Source organism: Poecilia reticulata, chromosome 18 (genome assembly GCF_904066995.2).
Source record: "Poecilia reticulata chromosome 18, P_reticulata-male-v2, whole genome shotgun sequence".
NCBI classification, from domain to species: Eukaryota; Metazoa; Chordata; class Actinopteri; order Cyprinodontiformes; family Poeciliidae; genus Poecilia; species Poecilia reticulata.
The window spans coordinates 12,848,245-12,858,422 of record NC_088847.1 but is presented as its reverse complement, the minus strand read 5'-3'; the positions used below and the strand labels follow the sequence as shown (position 1 = coordinate 12,858,422).

The following is a 10,178-nucleotide window of genomic DNA, read 5'->3' as shown; positions in this document are numbered from 1 at the left end:
TTGAAAATGTTCTATATTCACATGAAAATATATATTTTTTAGAACTTTTGTGCAATATATAACACATTTCTTATCAAGTTGTTTTGTGAAAAATCATCATTTTAATTTACATGAAGGTAATCTTACTAGTAACTCTGGTGAGTGACATATTTAAGTGTCAGCAACAAATATTGATCCCTTCTGATGTTCCAGGAGTTGATCAGTACCTTGGAGATTTATCCGGTTTTTTAGTTTTAGTTTTTTTGGTTTTTTTGGGGGGGTGGGGGTTGCATTGTTTTTAATCAAGTTTGTATTGAAGAAGGATTTTTCTTTTAGGCTAAAACCTATCGATTCCTATTTTCTTTTTCAGCGATGGAACCAAAAAAAGTAACATTTACTGCAGAGATGGATCTTTTTAACTCTACAAATGAGTTACAAGATTTAACCTAATACGTCCACCTTTTTGACTTTTGTATTAAATTACAAAGAGAGTGCATTAACAATAATGCTGACGGTTTATTTATTTTTACACCTAAAATATTTTGAGTTCTTGCCACATCTTCTTCGTCCGAGCTAGACTGGTAAGAAATGATCTTTTCGCAGGTACAAAATAGAAGTAAATAAACAAAGGAGTTGAAAATCCATGTAGTATGGACTTTGTGTCAGCATCTCCTGCTGCAGCCTTTCGACTTTGTTGAGAGGCACAGAGGAGATGTATGCTGTAGATGACTTTGGAGTTAACCCTTTTACTTTACATAATGCTATGGATGCAGCATGTGGCCTGAGGATCTGTAGTTTTTAAGTATGTGCCACTTGAAATACGGTTTCTTATTTTGAAGTTTTCCTGTTCTCGTGGGATGCTCTGTTTCTTCTCTTATGTATTTACACAAACTTCCTCTCTCTCTCTCTCTCTCTCTCTCTCTCTCTCTCTCTGATGTGGGCTAATCTAACGTGCCATGTGAGTCTGTTCCAAAGCTTTACATGGAACCGTAAATTTTCCCAGCCCAGTGAAAATTTTTACATCTTCTCTAAAGATGCAATTTCTCCTTGACATGCAGTTGTTGCCTCAAATTGACTTGAAAAATCTATGTCCAAGACACTTGAGCAAGCACAAAAGAGAAAAAAAAAATTACAAAAAGTCGAAAAAAATAAAGTTAGGAAAAAAAGCACACATTCTATATTAAAGCATTCAAGCAACCCAAAAAAATTTTTTTCGAGCGGTTAGTGCCTTACAGCAACGCAAGTTGTTCAAGACAGAACGATTCCCGGGCTGTTCAAGGACATTTTCAAAAGTACTTTCTTTTCACCGCCTCAGCTGGAGGAGGACTCCAGTGGGCTTGCAGCGAGAGGGCCCCCCAAAACGGGGAAGCCTGTGGAGCGCCGTCAAAGGGAATAATTGGAACATCTTGAAGAGTGCCATCTAATTCTCCCTAATACATCAGTGGTCTTGATGTGTGCCACAGTGTCACCGTTTCCAGACTCGGCACTCTCGGTTTAATTGTGTTCATTCCTCGTCTCAGTCACTGTACCATGACCAATTCACGGTACAGTGTGTGTGTGTGTGTGTGTGTGTCTGACGTATCGGATGACACAAGCGGTCACACTCGTGCGCAAGCACAGCTGCTCGCCGTGTGCTACGTGCTTAAAACTGATGAGTGTGCTTAATTTCACGGCCAAAAGCCCTCGAACGTTTTCCCGCCGCACTTCCACAGTTGGACAAAACACGCCGTCTAGGAGGCGTCGGCGTCAATCATCTGCAAATCTCACACACACTTGCTCACGAATACGTACGTAGAGTTGAAAACACAGATGCCACCGTAATCGTAATTTATGTATAATGAATCTCTTCTGAGGAGGCTGACTTCAGTGATGCTTATCTTGATTGATAAAAAAATAATAATAATTATTTTCTCTTTTACACTTGGTTTCCATGTTCATTTCCCCTCAGAGTGATTAATCAGGCTCTCTTAGTGCTACCTCCTCTGCATCACTGCTCGATTAGGTTGTCAACTTATGTAGCGCATGCAAATCTATACATCCAAGAGGGCGCCAAGGGGCCAGGGGACGTTTTTTTGTGTGGTTTTTTTACCGACCTGGAAATGTGCTGCAACAACATGTATGTAAATTAGGCGTATACCAAGCAGAAGAACGTCTACGGCATAGATGGGGATTGTGTGGAGTGAAAAATGAAGAGGAAGATCAAGCCGACACCTGAGTTTGCAGCTTTTCTCGCCGCGTATTTTCAATAAAGTGTCACATCCTGAGGATATGCCACACTCGCTGAGCAAACACTGTTAAAATTCATTTTCTTTTATTCTTTTTGGGGCTGTGTCAGTATTTCGGTAAATAACAGGTGCTAGAGTTGAGCAGAGTAATGATGTTGGAATGGAAACTCGAGGAACTTCCTGAGGAATTTAAAACGTGCTTCACAGACGTACCGGAGAGGGAGATTTCAATTTACTGATCTGGGTTTGCTTCATAACATGTTTGCTTTTAGCGATTACAACCTCTGCAATTTCTAAAGCGTGACACAAACCTCTATAACTAAAGTGCACTGCAAAGAGAGCTCTGAATAGGCATTGGCCAGTTATTGATACGGAGGTTTTGAAATGTTAAATATTTCAAAATCAGTAAAAAAGTTTACCATCATGCAGTCCCAAAGTTTATGTAAAGTAGACTCTTTTGAGCTTTATATCGTGCTTTGATGTTGTTCCCTCATTAAAAACATATCTGCACTGTTGCTTTAACTCTTTCATGCATGTTTAAGGAATCCTTGAACCTCCTGTGGTAGCCATTCGACTTGCTCCCACAAACCGTCACGTGCTTCTACAAAGCCTTTCTTTGGAGCCAAGAACAACATAACGAGAAGCAGCGTTGTGATGACGCGTTGAAGGCGGAGTGTTGGAAGGAGCAGCAGCTTCTTAAGGAGGACAATTTCAAGGCATCATATTAGGAAGTCAAAATTTCTTTTTAGTTATGCTCATATACAGGCGAAGGTAACAGTTACTTGATTGTGCTAAAAGATGCCACTATGTGACGGTTAGACGGTTAGGTCCTATTAGAGTATATTTGGTGTTTGAACTATGAATATTGACAGGTGTGAGCATCTTAAGAGGGATCTCAAGTATTTACCGATTTCAGCTGCATTTGCAAAGGCAGACGAGCAAATACGTTTCCCAACTGTAATTGTGTGATTTTAAAAGCGTAATTTTCCATTAAAAAAAACAAAACAAAAAAAAAAAAAACATGGGCAAATGTAACCTTCTCTTGGTGTATTACAGTATTGTTTCCCATGGATTGTTTCAGTTTTAGTTGGTTCCAATCGACCTAAAGGGATGGAGGCTTCATCTGACGAACCGTTAGCATTAGGACTTTTTTTTTCACCTTTCTATAAACTCACGTCATTGTTGCATCTTTCTACTAGAAGTAAGGGAGCTGTGAATGATGGCTTCACTTCAAATGATCTATCTCTTCCACGTACGGTTTAAAATATTTGACTATACCAATGGAAAGAGGACACTGTCGCCCCAGTAACTTTATCATTTGATAAAACAATCAGTGAATTTATTCCATCCCTATGTTTACATAGTGCTGGCTTCATCAAAATTCTTCTCTGGGTAAAACCGTTTCTATTCACTCCTCCGATAGACCAGACGTCTTGGGAAAATTACAGGTTTCGAGCTCTCCTTCACATAAATGACTGGTATTATGGTGATGGCAGTGAATAAACAGGAGTGTGGGTGTAGAAATGGTGGATGGGGATAAATGGCGGGGCAGGATTACTTCAGAGACATCACTTCCTATTCTTCCCACCGCTGGGAGCGTGAACTGAGAAGACACTGATCAGGAATCAGCCGTTCCCTCAGCGAGTCCGGCCAAATCATGCGCCATCTGCCCTCCATCTCCACACAGGAAAAACGAGATTCAATAATGGAATCAAGCAAATGCCTACCGCTGGCTAAATGATGCAACTCATTTCTCCAGTCTGGCCTGGGGAATTGTTGGAGCTGCCTGGGAAGGACCTGGTGGGAAGCAGGTAACCCCCTTGGTGTCCTAACTCCGTTTCCACCTCTTTGCCCTCCTCTGCCTTTTGCCTGCGCCACATCTGGTTTACAAAGCCGACAACGAGCTTTTCATTGCTCCCATTCACCTACACACAGGCAGCTGTAATTGTTTTCCTCCTTTGACTCGTGCTTTGATTGTGCTTCCTCAGCAAACTACAAAGGAAACTAAATAAAGAAACCCTGTTGCCCTATTATCGTCACATAAGAACGGATGTACAATCAGTAAGACTTCCACAAGATGGATGGGCAGTTCAGAAAAGACAAAAAAAGAGAGAGAGGACTCTCTTGGTGCTTCCGTCACTAAATGGATGGATGCGTTTCTCCATCGGCGAGGAGTTTGTAAAGTTCAGGAGTACATGAGTCGGGTTAAAGGTGGCTGATCCTTGCCTTTTTCCTCAGGAACTTGATGTAGGCAGGAGAGTCACTTGCTCTTCTACAATCTTCCACTTACTAGACACAAAGAAAAGAAAAAAAGCATTCCTATGAGAACACACCAGCTGTATTTACAGCAGTTTATCATACATTATCTTTAGTCAATACACCAAACTCAAATGTTACAAACACCAAATGCAAAAGAGGAGAGAAGTGACTGTACAGGAAAGGTTTTTTTTTTGTTTGTTTGTTTTCTGGGAATTTGTCTCAGACATGCTTATATGTCCATGAGAAATTGCTTTTATTCCTCCCCAAAAAGTAACTCTTTGTCCTAAAAAAACAGCATATATTAGGTACTTAAAGCTGTTCATCTTGCTGATGGTGTTTTCGTTTGAGGTCTTATACAAATGTTACTTACTTGATGTAGGCTAAAAACCAGCTCTTTGGATCGCTAAGATTGAGGACCTTAAGGTTTTGGGGTCTTTAGCAAAATTTGAAAAAAACTTTAAGGGATATGGATACTTTTGGAAGGCGTGCCTATTTTTTTTTTATGCTTCCTAATAAATGTCACTTTCTCCTGCATTGAGGCTTATTTTAAGGATTGCATCTTTATACTGAGACATTTAACAAAAAAACCCTTATACTACAAAGCTCTTTTGCTGAAAGTTGTTCAATGACCGATCAATGGAATAACAACGTTTGCGTGTACTCCCCTTGTTTTGACGAGTAGCGAAAGGGCAACTCGTTGCAGATAAAGGTTTTGTTTTGAGAAGGTGTTCTGCTTCCACTTTTTGGCTGGAGTTGCGAGGTTTTGGCAGGCTGAGGTTTTGGTCTCGGAACCCCAAAGGCAGCTGAAGGGTCCTGCATAAGCCCACCCTGATGAGAAGAGAGTCCAGTGGAGGCTCATACCTGGAGCAATAACTGGGAACAAACAGAGAGCTTAGCTGGACTCAGGCAGCAGGGATAGCCGTCCTTTTGTTGGTCAGAACTGGGCTTGAAGCTTTCTCTTTCGCAAGACAGATAAAGTTTCAAAACTTTCCCCAAAACGTTGCATGATCAAATTGCACAATAATAAAAAAACAAAGTTTACTTCTTAAGACCCGCTTTACTCATTCTCCAATTTTAGTCATCCAGAATCAGTCGGTTGTAAAACAAACAAAAACATCTAATTCTAGGAGATGACAGCTTGCAGAAAGGACATCCGTTCATAGATCTTCTGTCAGCTAAAAAGAAAACAAGTACACATTTAAAATCAACTCTGAATCCAACCAATCCAATCTTTTTTTACCTGTATAAAAAAAAGAAGAAATCTTTTAAACATAGTTGCAACCAGACATTAATACGTAGACGCCTCATGGAGCGGGCCGGCCCGATGCTGCGATACGTGGCAGCGTCCGCCATATTGAATGTGGAACATGTGCCAGTAAGGTAATACAAGTGAATGGACCGAACTTTATAAAGTGCCGTTCTACAAAGTGTTTTAAGTCAATACCTGCCATTGACACATTTTCTCACACACATTAATATATTTGTCAATCAAAGAAATCACTAAAGACAGAGTTTCTAACTTTCGATGTGATTATTTAATTGTTTGGGGGCATTTCTGAATAAAGAGAACAATGTTTTATTTGATAGAAATGATTCTGATAACTTTTATATTGAATTGATGAACAGACATACTTTTACAGTGTTTTATTAAAGAATATATTTACATAATTCCATAATTTAATGTACATTTAACATTTCAAGACAAACAAATAATTTTCCTGCATTTATTTTTTATACGTTATTGAGAAATGACTTTTGATTTATAAATCAGTCATTGTCAATCATTAAACTACATATTTTTCTGACTTTTTTCCAGAGAATAAATATTTATTACAGTATGTCAACTCTGTTATTGACAGCAAATAATTCTAACAGAGTAAATTATTTTTATTTCATTACTTAAGCTACATTAATACACTAATACTTCAGATTGAGATATTTAAAAATACACAAAAAGTGAAAGAATAAAACATTCATTTATTATACTGGGAACACTGGTCACAGGCAGGGCTTCAGTCTGCTGGTCACACTGGAACTCCAGTGACTTCTGAGACGTCCTGGTTCACAGGCTAAAGCCAAGAATAAAAGAGAAATTATCCAAAAGTGTAAAAGAAAATACATAAATGTTTCTTTCACATTCAGAAAAAGACATTTTCAACATGTTGGGCTCTGACTTGTAGCATCTTTATAGCTAAATACCGACATGGAGAAGCTGAGCTGGAAACAGAGACTGAAGAACAGCAGCTCCAGCTCTGATCCTGACTGATCTTTCCTCACTAAATCCTCTGGTTTTAAATTAACTTCTCTAACAGCGGTTTCTCATCAGCTCTCTCTCATTAGAAAACAGTATGAAACGTTAGCTGCTATGCTAACAATCAGCGGTAATTTCAGGCCAATTTTGCTACATAGGAAATATATTCCGGTTGTTTAGAAGCGAATTTCTGGCTGCAAAGTCAAGTAAATCTGATCTTTCATCCTTACCTGGGGAAGGTGATCCTAACGAATCCAGTTTGTTTCGTAAAACGGTTAAAACAAGTCCCCACAGCACAGGACTTGAGGAGCTCCGATCGCTTTGCTGCCACATAGAAGATGGCGGACTTTTTTACGTACGACTCAGCGCTCCATGAGGCGTCTACGTATTAATGTCTATGGTTGCAACGTAGCAATAACCAGCTTGTGTATGCTGTTTTTAAATGCGTCGCCATGGCGATTGGATATGAAATGCAAAAGAAACTGAATTAAATTGTATTAATAGCGAGAGGAGAGCGCAACAGATGCTGAGGACATTGTGATTTGAGATTATGGCTGTGGCACACAGTGTGTTTTTCAGCAGGCTAAGCAATGTGAAATGCAGAAGATGATGACATGCAACTCTTTAGTGCAGAGAGTGAAAATTCAGCACTGTCTGCCTCTGCATTTAAATATGTGCAAGTATAAATTAAGGGCCTAAATTATGCTGACAGTAATTATTTTTAAATCTACCTCTAAGCCATAATAGTTTTGTGGGCAAGGCTGTGCAAAAAATAACAGACTAATGGGACAGAATAATAATATATAAAAAAAAAGTACATCAGTTCTTCATCCCAGCAATAATATTGTTAGAGTTTGTATTCGGAAAATATAGTATAGCTGAAGTGTAGGAATATTAAACTGTAAACTATTACGTTTGAAAATCCATAACTGTAAATGATTTTTAGCTTTGAATTTCAGTTTTCTGTCCGTCCGTCTTCAGTTTTTGTCTTCTGTCGCTGGTGTAACTTTTAGATGCATCTTAGCTTCAGCTCACCAGAGTCTAATAATCAGGTCACTTTCAGGACTCTGGAGAACTTGACTGCATACTGAGAATGTGATTCAGACATTTGATAGGTGTGTTGGACCTGGGACAAAGCTAAAAGTCACCGGACCGTTGAATACCCGCAATCTAGAGGATTTTTTTTGGTACCATTGGGGCAAAAACTGTCCTTAAATCATGAGTGAAAACTCAGTCCTTCAGTCTTTAACCCGTTCTGCATCAAAGATATTTTAAGTTCTAGAAACATTGCAGCATCTTGAAAATAAAAATATTAAACATAAAAACAACTAACTGTACTATAGTTTAAAATTAAGGGTGCACTGATTTATTGGCCAACCGATTTACCTTAATTTTGGGAGATCGGTGATCGGCCGATTTCTACATATGAAGCCGATCTTATCCACCGATCTCATCTAGCTTGGCAAAGGCCTAAGAATCAACCACTGTCCTCTTTTGCTCACTGGTGAGAAAGGTTTGACTGGAAGACCAGCCCACCAAGTTATGTCTGCACATTCATAACAATAGTGACTCCAGTGTTGCCAACTCAACAACTTTCTTTGAGCGACATTTCAGACAAAGAAATCGGTATTGGCCAAAATCGGAATCGGCAGGTTAGGCTTTTCAAAATATTGGTAATTAGTGATTGGCCAGAAAACTGCAGTCAGTGCACCCCTAGTTTAAAACGTCTGAACAAAACAAAGGAAAATTAAATTTGATGTTTTTTGTTTACATTTTGTATTTTAGTACCATCATACAACAAGAAAGGACAGGGTAATGTTTCCAAGGTTGCAAAAAAAAAAGGCACATAAACAATCATGCACTGTAAATGTCAGCTAAATAAGAATGTAATTTGTAGGTCAAAGGTCACTCACACACACACATAGCAGAAAAAGGTAAATAAAAAGATGCTGTCTCTATATTTAAATCGCTCTTCGTGCACAGGTGATAATATGTGTCTATGAATAAATCTCTGTAGTACAAAGACAACACACACTCACACACACAAAAAAGATTAACGTTCACACAGGCGAGGAAAGGAGCGAGACAAAAACTTACCTTTAGGCTCAGCTCTGTGTGTCACAACCAGTGGCTGATTTGTATTCCGCAAACCAGACTGTCGCTTATTTAAATAAGCCCAAGCACCGGCGTTTCTTCGCCGCGCAAAATTACACATTGCTCACTCTTTGCCCTTGGGTTTGCAGACTAAAAACAGGAATAACACAAAAGATGCTTAATGTCAAATTTCACACAACAGTAAGTTGCTCTCTAAGCAGAGCAATGAATCATGTATGACTGCGCTGCTCAAAAACTTTATCCCTCCCAAAAAAAAAAAAAGCAGTGTCGTCTCGTTTTTTCACTCTAAACTTGTGTGTGCTCTGGCATGTCGACTCGAGAGTTTAGTGAGCTGACAAAGGTAAAGTCGTAGGAAAAAACAATTGTTTAGCTAAGCATGTTATAGATGTTTTTTTTGTTGTTTTTTTCTAAAATCTCCAAACTGAATGGAGGCAAAATCTACTTAGGTAAAGTGAGATTTAGCCTGTATGCAGCCACAGGATCAGGATCCATTCCTAAATTCGCATTAAAATGTTCAAAGCTGCCTCATGATGTTGTTTCTCATGTTTTCAGGTTTGTTGGCCACACTAAAGCCAGGGTTTACCAGGTTGGTAGCCTAAGGCTTAGGGACCTCACAATAATCTATAACACAAAGAAAGAACAAGGTGCAAAGTTGAATTTTCAAATTTTTGAAGTTAAATCTACTAGGCTTTTGCCGTCTTGTTTTTAATTTTCCAACCGTTACCGGTCAGTCGGTTCCTTAGTGATGGGCTGAAGAGTTAAAAAAAAAAAAAAAAGGCGTTTTGAAATTTCAATTGATATTTGTTCGATTCCATTCCCTTCATATTTGTGATGATGATTCACCAGAGCATGATGTGACGGTTTTAACGGTTGAGCCAGCTGGTTCAAAGAAGAAGGAAAAAAAGTATTAAGGTTAGCTGCGCTATTCAAGGTCACTGAATGTCCCAGTGGTCAAATCATTATTAGCCGAGTTGCTCAGGAAGTTGAGACAACTCCCTTATTCTGTTAGCCGCTCCAAGAAATCCGCATCCCAGGGTGAGTAAATCTTCCTGGTGCAATCGGAGACCCTGCATGGTGTTGCGTGAGATTGAGTTTTATTATTAATGAGTTGACGTTTGTGCAGCCTTTGCATGAATTTTGTAGCGTTGGCTGGTATGTGCAGTGAATCTAGTTTCTCTAACTTGCAATATTCATGCAACAGAGTTTTTCAAAGGGCAAAGTTAAAGTCGTGTGTCTTTGCATCATTTTTTTTTTTTTTACTTGGATGTACGATAGCATAATTTCCTTTGCTCAGTTCTTCCACACTCGCCGTGTTTGCGCGCAGCAATACCACCCAGAAACACAGACGT

The 10,178-nt window shown here is 39.1% G+C and overlaps 1 long non-coding RNA gene across 1 annotated transcript; it reads right to left on the bottom strand.

Annotated features, from left to right (window-relative positions):
• Nucleotides 1–6,420: 6,420 nt before the first annotated feature.
• Nucleotides 6,421–8,233, bottom strand: LOC145548823 (uncharacterized). The gene is made up of 2 exons (XR_014084816.1): nt 6,945–8,233; nt 6,421–6,532 (listed from the first exon to the last, which is right to left on the bottom strand). It is a non-coding gene; the product is annotated as an uncharacterized LOC145548823 (long non-coding RNA).
• Between the last annotated feature and the right edge of the window lie 1,945 nt (nt 8,234–10,178).